Source organism: Grus americana, chromosome 17, assembly GCF_028858705.1.
Source record: "Grus americana isolate bGruAme1 chromosome 17, bGruAme1.mat, whole genome shotgun sequence".
NCBI classification, from domain to species: domain Eukaryota; kingdom Metazoa; phylum Chordata; class Aves; order Gruiformes; family Gruidae; genus Grus; species Grus americana.
The window spans coordinates 3,199,078-3,218,792 of record NC_072868.1 but is presented as its reverse complement, the minus strand read 5'-3'; the positions used below and the strand labels follow the sequence as shown (position 1 = coordinate 3,218,792).

Sequence of the window (19,715 nt, the reverse complement as noted above, 5' to 3'; positions counted from 1 at the left end):
TCCAGGTGAAACCAGGGCAGAACCGGTATTTTTACGTGGGGGAACCATCGTTTGGACATGTGGCAGCTGGTATGAGCAAACATTGGCTTTGTAGCAGGTTTGTAGAGTTGGATTGGAGAGACTGGCAACTATCCTCATGTCTGCATCTTCCCGGTGCTTCTCATGGTGGGAGATCTTTGTGACTATTTTAAAGGCACTAACATTTTCTTGAGCCCAGTGGGGTAATTTTGGTTTTTTTTTGCTCGCAGCAAGCTGGAGCATCAGCTTGAGTGAAAAAAGGCTGCAGCCACAGCTGGGAAGTTCTTTGTTTCAGTTTGTTGAGTGAAAATAGATTATTTGAAAAATATTTTAAAAATCTCTATTAACTAAAAGCACATTCATGGTGTAAAAATGTCAAATTTCCAGTTATCCGTGGAACCTGTTTATGTAAAGGGAAGAGAGTAAAGGGTAAATGGGGGTGAACTGTACTACCAAGGATGAGTGAAGCCCTGATGTTCCTGAAGAGTTGGTTGGTTGACTTTGCAATCTGAATAACTGTGTCCCAACGCTATGGGGCTTTGCTGCGGAACAGAAAGGAAAACAGTAAAACAACTCAGCAGTAACCCGCCTGCCTGTCTTCCATGTGGGAAACGGAAAGGAATAGAATCACAGAATCGGAGAATCATTTTGGTTGGAAGACACCTTTAAGATCATCAAGTCCAACCGTTAACCTAGCACTGCCAAGTCCACCACTAAACCATGTCCCCAAGCACCACATCTACAGGTGTTTTAAATACTTCCAGGGTTGGTGACTCCACCACTTCACTGGGCAGCCTGTTCCAATGCTTGACATCCCTTTCAGTGAAGAAATTCTTCCTAATATCCAATTTAAGCCTCCCCCGGCACAACTTGAGGCTGTTTCCTCTTGTCCTATCACTTGTTCCTTGGGAGAAGAGACCAGCACCCACCTGGCTACAACCTCCTTTCAGGTAGTTGTAGAGAGCGATCAGGTCTCCCCTCAGCCTCCTCTTCTCCAGACTAAATAGTAGAATAGTTGCCTGTTCCCAGAGCTGGGGTGTGCATGCGCAGGCTGTGGGGGTGACATAGGGCTCCAAGGAGAAGCCTCTTCTCTGGTGCCCACCAGAAGACCTTGAGCAAGGTCTTCCCACAGGCAGGTTGCAAGACCAGCCCCCTGGCCAGCTCACTTGGCTCTGCAGGTCTCTCCCCAGCTCCCAACCTTCCCAAGACCGCTGCTCCCTGTCAAACACGGCAGCGTTTCTTATTTACAACCTGAGCTGGAGGCGGTGGGAATCGCAGCGGTTTTCTCTGGACAGCCCAGGGTACAGCCCTAGGAAGGCGGTCAGGGCTGAAGGCAACACAGTTGGACGTGGCTGTCCAGAGCTGGCGAGCGTTAAAAGTTTTCCGATACAGGATATAAGAAAGAAACCAATTAGATGTTGACACAAAAGCCAAGTAGAAATGCCAATCATTTATCTAAGTCATTGGAGATACATGATCCCGGTAGGCAACCCAACTTCCATGTCGTTGGTAAATACTTCCAATACATAAATATTTCAATAATTTTAAATCATTGCCTGTTAAAGTAAGTTATTTGAAGTAACCTGTATCCCAATGCAATGTACATGCAGCAGTGCCCTTTAGAGCACATCCACGCTCATCAGAAGAGCCTTAATAAATAAAGAACCAAGCAGGAGCAGCGGCCGGGCAATGCTCAGCCGGCTCCGTCAACCCGCGGGCTGGCAGCGTGTCACCAGTGACAAAAACTTCTCAGAGTCCTCCTGTTTCGGTCCTGGGCAAGTTTGCACTGGCAATTTTGTGCTGCGTGCTTCAGGTTTTGACTAATTTGTCTTTCTGCTTATTAATGGTTCAGTATTTAAAAACTAAACTCCCGAACATGAGCCCTTGGTGGAAAATAGTAATAATACAACCATACACGAAGGGTTCTTTGTATTAAACAGAGCCCTGTTTGCAATTCCCTGCTAGTGTTTTTCTCAGAGGCAATAAATGAAAGAAATATGTCTTTTTAAATTTTATAAAACTCAGAAAAATGGTTTTAAACAGCTTTTCTTCACCTCCTATAATTATTTATTTTCAAACAGTCCTTCAGGGTAATGTTCCGTTTTCTTATTTCACACTCCTTTTTCTCATAAATGAACCATCACTTCAATAAATCATTATGAAAACAGAGACTAACACAAACCCTGAAAGGTTGAAAGATTTATGTAACACATTTATGTTTTCCATTTTCTCATTCTGGTACTCCACTGCTAAAGCTAAGCTAATAAAAGCTGCTATTAATATTTCTTGTTGCCTAGCAACCGCAGAGAGGGAGTAATAGCTTTAGCTAGAAAAATAGATGACCGATAAGGAAAAATTCAATTCTTTTATTATCTCAAGGGAAAATGGGCTTTTACTGGAACATTATGATGTACGAGTGTGAAGTTGAATACAAAGGATATTTTTTCAGTTGTTTTTCTATTTTTAATGAACGTTATTTTACCTTCACAAACTCGTTTAAGGCATTTGCCCCACCTACTTGTGAGCTTAATTTAGCAACACCCACACATGCTTCTGGCTTTAAGTATCTGTTGGCATTTTCACTTGAAAGCCCCCTTCCCTCCACATCCCCCCCCCCACCTCGAGCTTTATCGCTCCGTCATAAAATTTCACTCCAGGTCAGAACCTGGGAGACAAGATTCCCAATCAAAGAGTAAATAGTTCTCGTATGTATTTAAAAAAGTGCTTTCTCAGAGGAAGGGGCACGTATCGGTAGTTACTTGCTGAAGTTTTAGCCGCCGTGGCTGAGCTGTCTGTGTTCGGGGAGAGCAGGGATGCTGCTGCTCCTGCCCGTGCGCTCAGAGCTGGAGATGCTGGTGCCTGCAGGCAGAAGTGCGGGTCCCTATGGGAATACGGGGTCCTCTTCTCTGGAGAGGTCCTTCCTGAGCTCCCCCGTCACCCTGCACACCAGTACATGCTCCCTGCAGAGCAGCAGCCCCTCTTCTCACATAGCTGATGAAGATGCTTCGAGTGGTCCCTGCCAAGTGCTGCTGGGAGAGAACTGGGGGGATGGGAGTCACGGTCAGGTCCCAATTCTGCGAGTGCTCAGACAGCAGCGGAGCTTACGAGGACTGCGTTGTGCATGAGAGGAGGGAACCTGAGGGACCAGGCTCCTGCCAGTGCGCTTGCGCGGTTGGTCTTTGGGTTCACCCGTGGGTACCCCATTTCTGAGATACGAGGAAGTAAGGTGTCATGATACGCTTTTCACACAAGTGAACTGTTGGGGTAGCTGAGAAGCAAAGCAGATGTGGGGTTTGCTGGGTAATGCAAGATGTACTGCCCGAACGAGGGAAAGGAAGAAGGCAAGGTGTCATCTTGGCCTGCAGGGTTTGGAAGAAGGTGACCTTCACCTGCCAGGGTGGGGATCTTGCGCGGGAACCTGTGTTTTTTCCTGAAAACCTCTCAGATCTGCCTCCCTGCAGGACAACTGCTCCTCAGCAGCTCAGCTGGGCATGAGGGGAGGCTGCGGGGACTCTGGTGACCCCCAGCGAGGTGATGCCCCAACTTTCACCCGGAGTAGCTTCTCCAGAGGCAGATGCGGTCCCAGCTCCCCTTTCACCCTGGTCCATCCCCTATGGCTCTGGTCAGCTCCCACCAGAGCAAAAGCACATAAATTAATTTACTCTGCAATAAACCAAGTTGCTTTTTCCAGTAGTTTAAAATCCTATTTTTGTCTCGTGCTGTGAAGTCCCCTTACCTCAGCGTGCCTCCTGCCTGCGTCTGGCCGGCGCTGTGCACGGAGGATGGCCACAGAGGAGGAGAGGGGCTGGGGAGCGGGCGCTGCAGCGGCAAGAGCATGTTGCACTCGTACGGAAACGGCCAACGGGTTTTTTGAGAAGTGATCTTCCAAAAGGCGGGAAGATACCCAACCTGGGGAGGAGGACACTGTGTATCTCCTCCTTGGTGCTTTATAAAGTGGGTTTTCCCTCTGCAGACAGTTTCCTCCTAACAGCCTAGATCCTCCAAGAAAAGAGGCTTGATTGCAGCCTCTAAATTTTATGGATGGCTGAAGGGTCTGGACAATGGTCAGCACCTCTCAGGCCCAGTTTCCCTTTGGTGTATCTGTGTGGAGGTGGGCTCTCCGACCTGCCATACACACAAAGTGCTTGGTGTTTCCTGGGAGGCAGCAAAAGTCTTCCTGAGCTTTGCAGGCTTCTGCCAGCCCGTGCCGGATTCTTGCCTGGGGGGAACCTACCTCAATGTGACAAATTCCACCTGGCACCTCTCAGAGGATGAGTTGGGTGGGATTACTGCGTCCTCTAGGAGGTCTCACCCTTAGGAGAGTTTCTGTGATATCCACCTATAAATTACTTTATTATTTTTGCTGCATGATCTTCATCATCATCATCATCATCATCATCACCACCACCATTATTATTATTATTATTATTATTATTATTATTATTATTCAGTTGCATGCTGTTACAATTGTAATGTCATATATGTTATACATACCTGAGCCAGAGCCACGGGTGCTGGACATGCTGCAAAACCTACAGGGAGGAGATACCTTGGAGAACTTACTACCCGCAGAGGCAAGACAGAAAAATAATATACAGGTGCCAAGTAACAGCCAGAGGTGCACAGGAGACCTGCAGCCTGTAAACCACAGTGCTCTTGCACCCACACAACCTGTTCATTGCGCCCTTGATCTAGATTTCTTCTTCCCCGTCCGTCCCTCTTCGTGCTGCAGCCACTGCAACACGCTCACGTCCACCCTGTTCTGTCTGTCCCCTGACAGGGGTGTAGGAAAGCATTAAAATGTGCTCTTTCCTACAGCACCACATCGTGCCGTGCTGGAAGGGCCTTGCACAGTGCGTGTAAGTCTGGCTGCAGCAGTGTCTCTTTTGGGTTTGTGCTGCAAACTGGGTCCTTATCTCCCCTGCTCATCGCTTGGCCAGAAAGACAGCAGGTCCCTTCCAAGGTGGTGTAACTCCTGCTTCCGATTCAGCAGCGTCTCTGCGCCACGCGGTCATCCGGTTGTGCTGCACCTTTTAGCTATTCCATAGAAATTCATCCTCCTAATCTTTCCTTTCCTCTCCTAGAGTTGGTCGCTATCTTTCTGATAAGCCGGTCGCTCCGGGGCAGTCCCACTAGTCACCTTATCAGCCATAAAATAACCGTGCCATAACCACGGGGAGGGTGCACGTGTTATCCCCAGAACATATGTCGAGTGAGATGGCCCCTCTTGTTTGCACTGCGCTGCACGTTGCCTGCCGTTAAGTATTTGTGAAACAATTTGGTTTGCTTTTATAGCAATTTAAAATCTTACCGATTGCATGTAAGTTTGCATTTAAGCAAACTTCTCTGGAACAATAATCAGCGCTATAAATACACGGTTTGTGTAACACCAATGAGGAGGCTCCTTGTGAACAGCATGTATGTATTAGTGGTGTAATTAAAATATCAATTACGCTGTGTTGACAGTTTGCCAAATAACTGGCTTTTGTGCACAGTAAACTTAATCACTCTCAAGTCTGCTCACAAGACCTGATGCAATCTTGATGCCAAACTAGTACAACATAAAAACAGCATTTGCTAAAGACAGCTTCGATATTGCTTTGTGTAATGGTGCTGCACTCCATAGCTGGTATCATGTTCTGAAAATTATCTTTTAATGTACAATTTGTATTGCTGAGAAATGTCACTTACTTTGCAGAATGTCTTGCCAACATAAAACCCAAGATTTATTCCTGTCATTTTTTGTCTCCTATGCCATGTTGATAATAAGAAGTCTACTTTATGTGTGTAACGCTCATGTCAGGTTTGAAATTTGGGGTTTCATAAAAGATAGTAGTATAAATAAAACATAATATAAATTAAAAATGTAGTGGAAAATAAAATTGTGAATTACAGTAGCAGATAAGATGAATACAGCATGAAGGAGGTTTTCAGAACAATATCACATAACTGGAGTAAATAGGATCAAGGTATGGGATGGATCTTTTTTACGAACTGATTCTGATCTGAAGATGCGTTTGTCTCTAGTACGCAGACGTGTTAGCCTGTTTTAACCCTTTAGATGTAGGTTGTGTGCTCCTGCAGGGCGACATTTTTTCCCCTTCTTATCATGCAACCCAACTTCAACAGTTTTTCTGGGTGAGGTTAAAAACGCGTTGTGCCGACATCAAACAATCCCGCAAATGAGAAGATGAAACCTCCATGTTTTGAAAAATGAACTAGGGGTTTAGAAGAGAGTTTCTCTGGAGTCCGGGATGTGGCTTTGGGGAAGGAGTGCCCCAACGCGGCCAGTTCCCCATCTCCTGATGGAGGATTCGTTGTGGTGGCCCCAGGAACCGGGGGCTGGTGCCTCTATGGGCTTCCCCCAGCCGCTCGGGCTCTGGCGTGCTTGTGGGACCATCTCTGCCATCTCCTTCCCTCCTGTCACAATTTGTAAAAATGTAGGAAATTATGCCGAAAGTTATCATTAGAAAAGATAACAAGATTGAACAGTCAACTAACAGTCAGAAAGTGTCGGAATTACCCTTGCCCGTGCGAACTTATTTAGGGCGTTACAAAGCGTCTTTGCCTTTAATTGCAGCATGAGATAAACCTGGCGCGACTGTCTTTGCTTGAAAGGTGGTGGTCTGTGGTGCAAAGGTTTGAGGTCCTGTTTGGACCTCAGAGACCCCAACCACTTTGGGAACAGTAAGTAAAGTTGACACTAATGTGCTTCCAGGGGCTCTCTGCTAACGAAGACCTGTGCTTCACCGCCAACCTGGGCTATAGGGATGTACCAGCGCTGCAAAACATCCATGTGAGAGCTGCATCCTTACTTCTGCCTCTTACTGGATGTGCTCAACCCTCTTGCAGCTGCTCAACCAGAATCTGCTTCCACCCTCCCCAAAATACTGTCTTTGTGCCTTACTGCGTGCATGTGGGTCAAACTTATTTTTGTTTGGGTCACGCACAGGAGAGCAGAGCAATTTCCAGGCACCGATAAATCCCCAAGGCACGTGTGTCTGTGCCTTGCCCCGCATCCCGTTCCTGCTCCCTGCGTGTCACTTCTTCTGGCGTGGGGGTGCAAAATGAAGCCGAGCTTTCGTTGCCACCTCTCTGGAGTGACAGTGATAGGTCTGATGCGAGGAAGGTGGCTTTGCCAAAGAGGCAGAGCTCCCTCCATCCCCCTGGGTGCTTGTGCCGTGTATTCCCCATGTCTGCTGTCCTCTCTGTCCCATGCTACGCTCCCCTCTTTGCAACGTGCACTTGTTCCGTGGGAGTAACAAGGAGATGTGGTGGCTGTGGCTCTGTGCCATATGGGAGAGCCTCCAAAGGACAAGTGAAGGGTTTTAACTTGCATCATAACCTCTGCTGCACTGTCAGGTCTTCATGCTCCCACATGTGTTTACACCCCGCATCATAAGGCAAGTCTTTTTTGAGGTGCATCAGGCAGCTGTAAATAAAATAATTTTTGCCAGTTTTAACCAGCAGCAGCTTGGGTGCAGGAAGAACTGTGTGCTGTCAATTATCCCACCAAACTAGCGTGTCTGGCAACTCTTTGCCATCCATCTTGCATGTTTTGATCAATGTTGCAGCCCATCTTTAATTGCCCTTATCCCTTAGATCAATCATATTTATCTCTTAGCTGTCATTTGCCTCTGCTTTGCATGTTGGCGGGTTGTATTAACCTGCTCCAGCAATTACTCATCGCCCCAGATTTTCCTTGCTGACGAGGAGGGTCCGTGCAACTTTTGAGGCTCGTTTCCAGTCACCGCACATGCGGCGTTACTTGGCTTGCTTTTGGTTGCCTTTCCAGAAGTTTCATAGTCAAATGGCCCTGCAGTGGCTGGTTTCGGAGGCAGAGTCCGTGCCATCCCGCAGCGCGGCTGCCGCCAGCACACGCCTGGGGCAGGGGAGCACAAAAGGATGGAAATTTCCACGGCTTTTGTTTCAGCTGTAGAGGTTATGATGACTATTCACTGCCGTAGGTGTGTGCACGTTGAGTAAGTCTTTTTTTATTATTTAAATGGGAGCCGTTTTTAGAGGCAAATAACAGAAAGTGCTTACAATAAAAATAATCGGCTGTAACGGGCTTTGTTATGCAATGAGGAGATCAAAGAGCTACATCAGCCACTCGGCTGATCGCGGGGAGTGAAGGGAGAAATGGTTTCTAATTGGTAGGTAAGGTTTCCTCAGCTGGTAAATATAAACGGTGATCCTAGCCTTTTCAGAGTTTTCTCCCGCCTGTGGACTCGGTGGGGTTTGCTGTCAGCGTGAGTGATGGTGGAGAGCAAGGAAGAACACCAACACGAATCTTGAGTCAGATTTCCCATTCTTCAAACACACACACCAAATCTCTACCTGCGTTTTACCGGTGGGGTGGGTGTGGATCTGCGTGGGTCCAGCTGCCAAATTCAGACCCCCCCAGAAGCCCAGAAGTGTTGAAGCTCTGAAGCAGACCCTGAAAAACACAGCTCAGAGCAGCCCTCCCTTCTGCCTCAGTGGTACAGGCTGAACCACTTCGCATCCCCATAGCCCAGAAAAATCAAAGTTCCCATTTAAATGAAGAATGCTACTTGAGTCCTGCCTCTGTGAAGAGGTGTGGGATGCAATGTCAAGAGAAATTATAATGATTGCTACAGATGCAGCTTGTCACAGAAAGAGAAAAATGTTTCTGCATCCGATGCATGGCAGCGAGCCAGTTGGTAATGTTATATGTCCGAGTGTTCCACTTTGGCTCTGCTGGCTGGAAAGCAGTCCTTAGTGCTCCGCGTGGCTGTTCTATTTGTCTCCCAGCTCTGCAGAATCCCATTAGGAACCTTCCGTTTACACCATGGAAATTGTTTGGTCTCTGCGAACGGCCGCGCAAGGGAGGGAGAAGTGTATTGCTGCAATTCTTCAACATCCGTAGAAAATGCCAGTGTTATACTTCTCACTTATCTCTCTTGCAGTGGGCATTTCTCATTATGGATCGAGATGTCCTGTAACCCACAGCAGGCAGCTGGTAAACACCGTGGTGCTGTTAGAGGGAGCAGGATCTGCTCCCTTCCCCTCCAGCCACCGGCAACGCAGCACCCGGGGCAGGCACCCGGCAGGGAGGCACCGGTGTTATTTTGTCTGAAACCTGCTGCTTTTGTGTTGGTTATCGCCTTGGAGCTGGAGTCCAAAGGCAGAGACGTAGTGGCCAACGTGGGCAGCCCCGAGATGCCCATCGCGCCCTTGCCGCTCGGGGCTGTGCTGGGCACGGCTCCCCCCGACCGATCCCCCTCCCATCTGGTTTCTGCAGAAATTGGGACCAGAGCAAGTGGAGATCCTGGGGTGGCTGGGAAGAACATGCCTTCTCCTTGCGACGGCAGAGGCAGAGGTGGATGAATTTGGGGTGATTTGAGGTGTTGCAGCAAGAAAAGGGAGTAGCAAAGAGCGAGGTCAATCAGGGAGTGACCCACAGGACATTTTCTGTGGAGAAGCAGCACTTTTTCCCAATCTCTCCTGTTCTTTATTATGTTGTTTGGCTAACATTAGAAAAACCAGTGATTAAAGACCCGTGCACATCATGATTTGTGGGGGTCTCTCAAGGTTTTGTTGTTGCCCCGGATGCTAAGTTGTTTATGCTTTTTTATTAACGATGCTGGATGTAGGCAGTGAGGAATAAAATTTGAGGGTGACACAAAGAAATTGGACATATTTGGGACAGGAGAAAGGGAATTCGGAGAGATTTAAACATAGGAGGGAAATGGACTGGAGGGTTGCTGAGGCAGTTTGTTCAGTGTTGATAAATGTGAATTAGTGCGTGTTGGGGAGAAAAATATTCGCTACTCATAAAACTTGCAATGTTCTAAATTAACTTCCAGAAAGCAAACGGGCTGCTCCCTAAAAACCCCTGCACAGGGACAAGGTGTTAGAAGACAGGAGAAATTCATGGCGGGGGGTTGGAGAGCTGTATACTGTGTGCAGTGCTGGGCAGCCTGTCTCGGGCAAGGAGAAGGAAGAAAAAGAGACTCAGAGGATAGAAACAGAAATTATCATGGGCCTGAAAAGCTCTTCTACGATGGCAGATGGTAGGTTTAAGAAGGGGGTGAATAAAATAACAGAAATTATGAGAGTGCATAGAACAAACAAGCCAGAGCGGCTAGATCAGGAATATCCCTTAACAAGGGAACTTCTCAGGAATTGCGATTTGGAAGTTCAGAGCAATAAAAGGAAATACTTTTTTCCACACAGGCCAAGATAAACTCCGGGACTTACTGTCCCAGAGAAGTGAAAAATGAAAACACCAGATAGATATTTTTTAAATGTTTATGGAGATAACAAAAAGATGGAGAGTTGCTGTAGTAAACGTTAAAATGCGTGTTGGTGAGGAGGAGGAGGTAGCTGTTACACATAATAAATCCAAAGCTAATTTCTAACCAGAATTAGTCTGAAGCTGAGGAGCACCAGGTCCCATCTCACCCATATTGTGTCTCATTCGGGGTAAAGTATGGTGGAATTGGGCCATGTCTGCCTTGGGCTACCGGTAACACTTTACACCTACTGATTTTGCCGTAGACCATCGTTTAAAAAAGTGACCCATCAGTACTGACTCTGCTGTCCTTGCCATGCAGCAGCACGAGCCAGATCTGTGAAGCTTCCCTCTGCATCCAACACTTAGATCCTCTTCACCTTGACAGAGTAGGGATGGAGATTTGGGCACATTCCCAAATTAAACCTCGGAGCATTAATAACTTCTTATTACTTGAAAGATTTTTAACGTGCCTCATCAGCATCGTTTTCTCTAACGCAAAGAGAAGGTCTGTCCCTTTGCTCTTTTCCAGTTCGTACTAATGCTGACCCATCTGGGATAGACCAGCCTTTGCAAGCCACCACTTTGAACGTGCATTTTTTCATGTGCGCGTGGTTTGCATGTGCAGAAATGGTCTCTGGAAAAGCCGAGCTCCAGTTGTTAACACAGCGCAGGTTTCATGTTCTTAGTGCAAAGCATCCATCTGCCATTGCCGATCCACCTGCTTTGTGGCAGAAGGTTTCTGCCCAGTGCTGGAGACAATCCTGCGCACAGCTCCAAGTTTCTCGCTTGTCGGGCTTTTTCATGGCGTGTTTCCAGTTCTATATCAGTTTTCTGTGTCTGTCCTAGAGACTCTCTGATTATTTCAGCCTGTGTTTTTTAGCAACAGTCTACAGACAGTTGGCCATCTGGTTAGCATTAATCCGAAGGAGGAGGTGGCATGCTTACCTGCAGTAAAATCACTTTCCTTTCAAGACAAGTCCTGTTAACTTTCATGTTCGTGTTGAGCTGAGCTGAGGTCATCCAGTTCTGGCAAGAGGGGAAAAGAGGTGAAAATGGGATAGCTGGGACCCATTCCCTTCCCAGCTGTCCCTTGCAAAACCCAAAGCTGGTATCAGCAACTGAAGTTGAGTTCTTGCGTTGATTTCTTGTCTTGGCAGCCATGGTGAGACAGAAAGTAACTGCCTTCTCACCCAGAATGACAGGGCAGGCCACCCCTCCGCCTCCAGAGCCAGCTGGTTTTGATTTGGTTGGTAGTATTGGCCAAGTTCTCTCTTCAGGGAAATCCATTCCTTTCTGAGTTTCCATTTCCTGATAGGATTTGTGGGTAGCACAGCCTATCTCCCCTTGCAGCTGCCCCATAAGAGCATATATTTGGGTTCATTTTTCCTATGACAGAGCTGAGGGTACAATCCAGCCTCTCTGAGGGACATAGGATGTCCGGAGGTCCATGAGAAATGTCCCGAAATGACCCACACTGTGGAGCTCAGAGATGGTCTGGGCATTGAGCAGATACTTGCTGGAGACAGAATCATCTTTGTGGCCCTAGAAGTGACTACAAGGCTCTCACTGGGGTGTCTTAGATGGCAGACTGCTATAACTGAAGAAGCAGTTTAATTTTAATGCATCCGCACTGCAGATTGAAGGACAGAAAGATCTGTACTTATGGGTCCTCCTATTGCCTCCTTCCCATGAGAGGACCAAGCACTTCTTGCTCTGCTTTGTCCTCCCTGGGGGTGGTCCTTGCTTCTTCAGCACCTGCCTGTTGCCGGCAGAACTTCAGCCCCGCCATGGTGGCCAGTAGATGCTCTACAGCATCTACAGAGGGTCTAAGCAAGAGTTGCCTTAAGAATGAAATCCAAACAGTAGAGGCCAAGACAAAAAGAAAAAGTTTTTTTAATCCTTCCACTAAAGCAAAGACTGAACTGGTGGTGTCCTGGTTGTGCTGAGGACCCGTACAAACCGTGTCAGGGAATTGGCAAGACAGATTAGAGATCCCTGTCCCACCCGGGTACAGCTGGTTTTGAACGTCCTCCTTTTATAATTCACCATCTGTGGCTCCGCCGTGCTGTTTTACAAGGCAGAAATCCAGTTCCTGAAGGGATGGAAGCCAAAGTTCAGCACCGAGTGTGGTGCCCCGGTGAGGGTATTGTATTAATGCCAAGTGGAAGAGCGATGCCACTGCTGATGTACGGGACGTGTGTGGCTGAGCAGCGTGGGTCTGTAAGCATTTCCTCTGCTAACCCAGTGGATATTCGTTTTGCAGTAACGATCTGTGACGTTAAGCTGGTTGTGGAAGGGACTCTCACTGTGTAAAAGGTCCAGCAAGCGGGACTTATAAAAGTAGTTTTTCTCTTGGCTTCTCACAGTCCCAGAGCGTTGGTGAAATGTGACCTGCTAGAGCTTCCCCGATGTGAATTTCCAAAGAATTTGAGGGGGAAAAGCCTGAGTCTGCTGGGATCACACAGAGCTGTGTTTCCAAGCCATATCCTGCAATGGTTTGTGTGTCCATGTCTGTACACGCTGTCGTTGTGCACTAACAACTTCAGGTTTGCACAGAAAGTCTTTTGTCTGTGGCAATCCTGCCTTTTAATTGTGTGCTTTGGGTCTTATGCCTCAAAAATCCAGGACTAAATTGGGACCCCTTTGAAAATTTGGATTTCCTGATCCATAATGGTTGATTGGAGCTGGAACTCTCCTGAGTGACAGTTTGCTTCATTCCCTTTTGCATTGCTTTCTCACTGAAGTAGAAAAGTCATATACAGTACAATGAATTTAGTGCAGTCAGCAACAATTCAGCCATGCTGATTTATTTGAGCCATTCACCGAGAAGTAGTGCACTTCTCTGGAAGTGCTAGTGCCCGTGAATTTCATGTTGATTTTTACTGTTGCCCATGAATGGTCAAAGGTTTTAGTTATTACAACTAGGTTTTTTTGCTCTCGTGTCCTCTGGGCGATGCTGAACTCTGTTCTTCAGCTGTCCTTGGAGGATGCGTGCGTGGAAGCAGAGCTGGGTCTGCAGCCAAAGGTCTCTGCGAGGAGTCAGGAGTGGGGTTCTCGCAATAATTTTACATCATGTTCCATTGTATTTAAATTTTTGCAGTGTTTGTGCTGCGTGGGATGTTGGCCATATGATTACAATAAAGATGTGTGAGGAAGCAGCCAGTAACATTTTTAACACCGATTCAGTTGCTTGGCACACGCTGATGCCATGTACACCATGAATAATAATAACTGCACTTCAGTTATAGCTTACATTGAAGGTTTGCTGGGGAAAAATTAGAGGAATTATGGCTGTAGCAAGATGGCTCCTTTGTAGTACATAACCTACAGTAATTTAAAAAACATGGATCATTAAAATCAATACATATTGCAACCAGACTTTATGAGCTTGATTGTCCCTTACGTGGAGATGTGTTGGTCTTGTCAAGAGGTGAGAGCCAAAGTTATGGAAAACAGCATTAGCTCAAGGAAGGTTGGGCTTACTATTTCCTCCAAGGAACCTTTTCCTAATTCACTTCTTCCTTGTATTTATCACTGAATAGAAATGCAGGTATTTAACACGAGCAGAGCGAACTTCTCAACCACTTTGAATTTGGCATGAAAATGGTGTAGCCAACAGTGCAGCAAAGTAGACAAGACTTGAGCATGCGTCTGGTTTATGGGACTGTAAGGCTTGGCTCCATGAGCCCGTTCCTTTGGGGTCAGTGCTGTGAAGTTCCCTGTTTTCTGGGGAATGGGAAGCTGGTCCTGCAGGATGGTGCCTTGATCAGCAAAGAAACGTTGCATGATATCAGGAGTCCAAGGCACCTGATATGGGGCAGCATGGAGCAGCAAGTATTTTCGAGGTCAGCAGGGTTGGTTTTATTGAGAAAGGACATTGCCTTTGAGCCGGCGGCTCTAAGCATGCATACCACAACATCTAAATAACCCACCATGAGGAAAACTGAGGGCACTCGGTCATAGTACAAATAGGCATTTAGGTGACTTCAAAGCCAAAAGGACCAAGAATGTGGAGATAGAAAGAAGTCCGCTGCCTTGATGGAGATTGGGCCAGAGGCATTGGGTATAGACAGTGTCCTTCTTGCTGGAGGGTCTGACAAGGGAGCTATGAACAGTCCTTAAGAGACAGTAGCTTACAGAGTCCTTAGGAAATAAATTATGAAAAAGCAGGCTTTCCAGCCGAAGCCAAGGATAAGATTGCCAAGTGCAGGGCAGTGTCAGTGCTGAGTCATGAGTATAAAAAATACTAAATATTAAGCCTGGCCATTTTGTTAACAACATGGCAAATGTGGAAAATGCCTATATTGATAAGCCAACTTTGTGGAGTGATATCTGGGCTGGGAGCCACTTACCGAGACTGAATTAGTCATCCAGGTTTCTTTGACAGTGAAGAGGCTCTTCTGGAGTGTGATTCATTGGACCTGTCTGAAATATCTACCTTGGGATGGAGCGAATGTCTCTGTAGGGATGCAAGGAGGACTAGACATCCAGCTCAGATCCATTAGTCCACATTTTCGGTGCCTGTGTTTGCATAGCTGTTAATTTTTCCAGCTATTCAGCAGAAATGAACAGTTGCATGTTGAAAGTGAAGGTTAATAAAATAATTCACATTCTGTCTTTGCAACCCACTGAAGAGACATTAGTAGACATGAAGATGATGCAGAGCAGCTAAAGTAGGAGAGAGATCCTGTTGTGGGCAACCGATCCTGGTCCTCAGCAGACAGGCAGTGATGCTGTGGGATGAGCAGTGGCTGCGATGCAGGAGGGAAGGGGCTGGAGGTGTAGGAGATAGCTGGCGTTCGCAACCTCTTCACCTGGTACGCAAGAAAGGAACACAGCAGCATTCCTGCTGGTATGGCAGGAAGGGATGTTCCTTGGTGTATCATCCCCCTGCAAACGTTGCAAAGGCAAAGCAACAGGGTAAGACGCTGCAGTTGTGCATCAAGGGAAGTTTCTTGTCTTCAGTTTGTGTTTCTGAAGGGCTGAGGCAGCCAAGTGCCTAGTCTGTACCACGGTCCCGCAGCTCAGTCCTGGGTGGGTTAGCCACGCAGCAGGACTGCGTGTTCACAGGGTGAGGGTAACCTCTGGTGCCACACGAACCGGACCTCTGAATATACACAGCATATATCCTGCCCTTCGGGACAGTCGGTGTCATCAAGGAATTTAGAAGAGTGGCAGAACGTCCTAGCAGATAGCAGCACCGATGTGAGGAGGTCCCTTCACGTACAGCTGTGGAGGAAATAAGGGGCATCTTCGACTTCCCATCAGTCCCAGGGAGACAAGCGAGAATTTTAAAAGGAAACATTGGCACTTGCCCACAAAACCTTGTGTTTGCCAAAATGGCAAGAACCAAATTCTTCCACAGGTTAGGAGCGTCTTTCCCGCTTTCTCCTACATCTACAGCCTGCCAAATTCCACTCTCTGAATGGACCACCCGTCCTGCCTCTGCAGACTCTGCTTCTGGGCTGGAGGCAGCAGAAAAGGGGACACCAGTAGTGATCCATCCCCTTTAGGGTGCTGGATACCAGGATCTACCCAGGGCTTCGGGGAGAAGACGCTTCAAGCTGAACAGAGTAAAGTGGCAGTTTCCAGTTTACGTGAATGCAGCTCACAGGGCCGGATGGATTATGGCAGAGTTTGTAGGAGCTCGGCCAGCTGCCCCCTTCTCAGGGAGGCACAACGGGCTCTGGATCTGGGAGCATAAAGGAAAGTGTGTCTGAATCATGCATTGACATCACCGGGAGGCTGCAGCTCTCCGACTCACGTCAGAGCTGAATTGATATGGTTACAGGAGACCGCGTGGCTTTTAATATTCTGGGAGAGCTGCTACAGTGGCAGAAAAAATTATTCATGGATCAAAAAAAGAAAGGCATTAGCAGTACAAAGTGTCATGATTATCTCTGTGCTACCGCAAGGTTGAAACGAGATGCCAGCTGCGGTACATGAGAAATAGCTTGAAGAAACACCAACAAAAATGCACTGATTATTCTTGAAAGACCCTTGCAATTCAAGCCAAGGTATCACTTACTAATTTATGGGGAAGTACAACGGGTGCACAACCCTCCACTGACTCACAGGCGGTTGATCTGGAACAAGAGGCATCACAACAGAAGAGCGTAACAGTCGCATGCTTTATGTCACTGGAAATAAAGGTTGAGGTGAACAGAGGAACTGCCGGCAGCAAAGCCACAATTAAGAGATGCCAAACCAGCTTTTTGTCCTAAAGGGGGGACAAAAAAGGAATACAAAGTTCACGGAGGAGACGGTGGTTCCTGCCGTGCACACAGGGAAATAGAGGAGGGAATAATCTTCCCCGTGAGGAATCAAATTCAGATGCCAACAAGCGAACGCCACGCTGAATATTGAGTCCTGTGGTGGAAGCGTATTGTTAAAAAAGGAGCAGATACAAAATCACCGTAATGCCTTCTCCCAGGATCTGTTCAACGTTGAGCGTTAGATTTTAGCAAGGTGGGTATTGCCAATGAAACCATGGGTGGTTAGCAATAGTCCACCATCGCCACTGGTAGAAGAAAGTTTAAATGCATCTAAAATACTTGTGGGTGTCTGCTGGAGGTGCTGTGAATGCCTTTTGGGGTTATGAAAATCTGAATAGGAGAAGGATGTACAGAAGGAACTTTCCTTGACACTGGGTCTAAAATCCTTCCAATGACCCCAAGCCGACTGAAACGCGTCGACACAGTAATAACTTTATAATAATGTTGTTTCATTAAACTTCTGCATTTTTGAAGTCGGTCACTCAGCTGATCCATGTGTAATTAACGTTTAAACACTTTGTGAATATTCATCAGCTTTGCCACCCCTCCTCGCAGAAGAACATCCCTCTTGGTACCCAGGAGGGGCCGAGGTCCTTGCCGGGGGTGTCTCGGGGGTGAGCCACGAGCTGATGGGGGACCCTCAGCCCAGCTCACCCTGCGGTGTTACACTCACCTCGGGACACAAAAGCCTCGGAGCGGCTCACGGTCACATCAGCAACCAGGAAAATCCCCTGCTGGGATAAACTGCTTGGCCTTTGGTCTTTTCGTTCATCCACTCGCTAATAAGATTACCCCGTGCAACAGAGGGACGGCGATATTATCCCCTAAGCAAGCAGGAGGGCTGCGCTGTGGATGTGAGAACGTCCTGGCTGGGTGTTCACTCAAAAAAAAAAAAAAAAAAAAAAAATTAAAAAAATCCGCATTTTTCTGGAAATAAAGCAGTGGCTGCAAAAGCTGTTATTTCTCACCCGGCAGCCGCGGTCTGTGCAGGTGAGAGTCAGTGCCTGCGAGGGTGCATTTGAGTACTAGGGATTTCCCTGAGGCTCACCGCCTTGCTGGAAATACTTTGCAGATTCAGTGATGCTGAATCGCTGCTACCTTCGGTCTCCCGTCACCAACCCTGTTCGCAAGGGTGGCACTTGCGGGGGGTGGATATTTTAATTTCTGATCTCAGCCAGCGTTACGTGGTGCTGCTGAAAAGCTGCAGATGCAGAGCCCCACAAGGCCGTTTTTACAGTCTCTTCTCAGAGCGGGACCTTGCTTTTAAATGAAAAAGTTCAGTCTTAAAATAGAAAACCACACTGAATTATACAGCCACTTGATAATTATTTTTTAGTGCTGCTGCTAAAAATGCCCCATTAAAGGACTATAAGTCATCGCAGAGTGCTGTCAGGCTACCACACACGAGGATTTTATTTCCAGCTGCATTTTATTTCCTAATTTTGGCGGGCCAAAGTCTTGAGACCAGAGAGTAAATATTTACATCCATCTCTATTTATCTCTCTATTTCTCTCTTCTCTGCGTGACGGGAGCAGAGCACGGCGTGGGTGGCGGGCTGGGATGCCAGCTCAGCGCTGGTCCCCAGGGGCTGCGGGGTGCCGGGTGGAGCATCGCTCGGGGGCACCCCGAGGGTGACACCCCGGGATTTGGCCGGGACAGTTTGGAAAGCTGCGGTGGGTGGACGTGCCAGGCTTTGAAAGCGTGCCAGTCCGCGTGTTCAGAGGCAAACAGGAGGGAAAGGATATCCGCCCGATATTAATTATGACTTTTGAAGCTTTGCCTAATTACATTGTCTCTCTTAAGACAACGACACAAATATTTATGAGTGGGACTTTTTATTCTCATTGTAATCAGTGACATAAATAGGTAACACCTTTATAAAGAGTTAATAAAAATGTGTCAACACAAGCTCGAGCACAAACTATCGAGCAGCGTGCAGTAAAACATTCCAGTGTTTATTGTATTAATTGAATATTCATGAGATGCCAATTTAAATTACAGTTCACAACTGTTGCTGTGTCTAATGAATAATTTAAACAAGTGTGGCCAAAGAGATTTCAACGCTGCATTAGCAAACTGCAAGGGATTAAGCAACAGAGAATTTATAATTAGCTTTGTATATCCTATAATAAATTCATTGGAAAGATGGTTTTAATTATCCCACATGTTAATTCAGAATTCAGTGCATTAATTTTCGATTGAAAAGTAACCCTTTCTTCCCGGATAATATATTTATATCTTCGTCTTCTGCATCGCAGGAACAGGAAATTGCAAGCGTGGAATGGCCTCATCTTTGCAAATCTCGTCCGTCGTGACACAGCATTTGTGTCTGCCCCTCTCAGGTCTGGGGTAATTTTTGCTTTTTTTTGCATTTCCAGCCAGGGAGGCTGAGACGGGTGAGATCAAATCCCTTCCTCCAAGTCTGGCTCGCAGAATCCCGCTGTAGCTTCTCCCAACTCTATCTGCTATGGCGTGTCCTCTGCAATGCACTTCTGGCTACTTGGGAAATGTTGTCTATTCCTGGAAAGCAAGTCTGTGAAAGTGATAAAAGATTTTGGCAGTCATCTCCTACAATCAGCTTTAAGGTTTTGTTTGAAAAAAGAGGATGCGCGTAAATAACAGTCTAAACCCCAAAGTTCGAGCTGAGATTGCGGGATTTTTTTAGAGCAGAACAGGAATAGGTTTTTTTTCCTCTCTTTGGCGTTTATGAACTGCTTTTTCTACGGGAGATGGGGCCCCTTTGGTTCTGGAGCAGGGCCGTGCAGCCCCCGCTGCTCGCCCCTCTCCGGGGCACGGGGGCAGCCCCTGCCGCGGCGGGCGTAGGGCTGGCTGTCGCGTGGCTTTACCCGCTGCGGCTGCCGGCGGGAAAAGGGGATAGCGATGTCCTCGGCAGCAGGGACAGCTGAGGTCCTCATCAATTGTGAGCCCCCCACGGAGATGCTAAGCCTTCAGAGGGGCGAGTATTGTCTCTGCTTTCCCCTCCACCTGCTTCCCCTAACCTGCCGTCTTTGCCGCGCTCTTTGGTTAATTCATATGGATAGAGGCAGCCATAGCTCTTGAAGAACCTGAACGCTTGTGCTGAGACTCGCTGGACAGGAAAAAAAAAACAAACTGGCAAGTATTCCAGGGAACGCAAATCCTTACACCTACATGAAGCCGCC

The 19,715-nt window shown here is 47.3% G+C and overlaps 1 protein-coding gene across 1 annotated transcript in view; it reads left to right on the top strand.

Annotated features, from left to right (window-relative positions):
* The window catches only part of TOX2 (TOX high mobility group box family member 2), a 155,154-nt gene that overhangs the window by 94,493 nt on the left and 40,946 nt on the right, over positions 1-19,715 (top strand). The gene's annotated exons all lie outside the window — the stretch shown is intronic.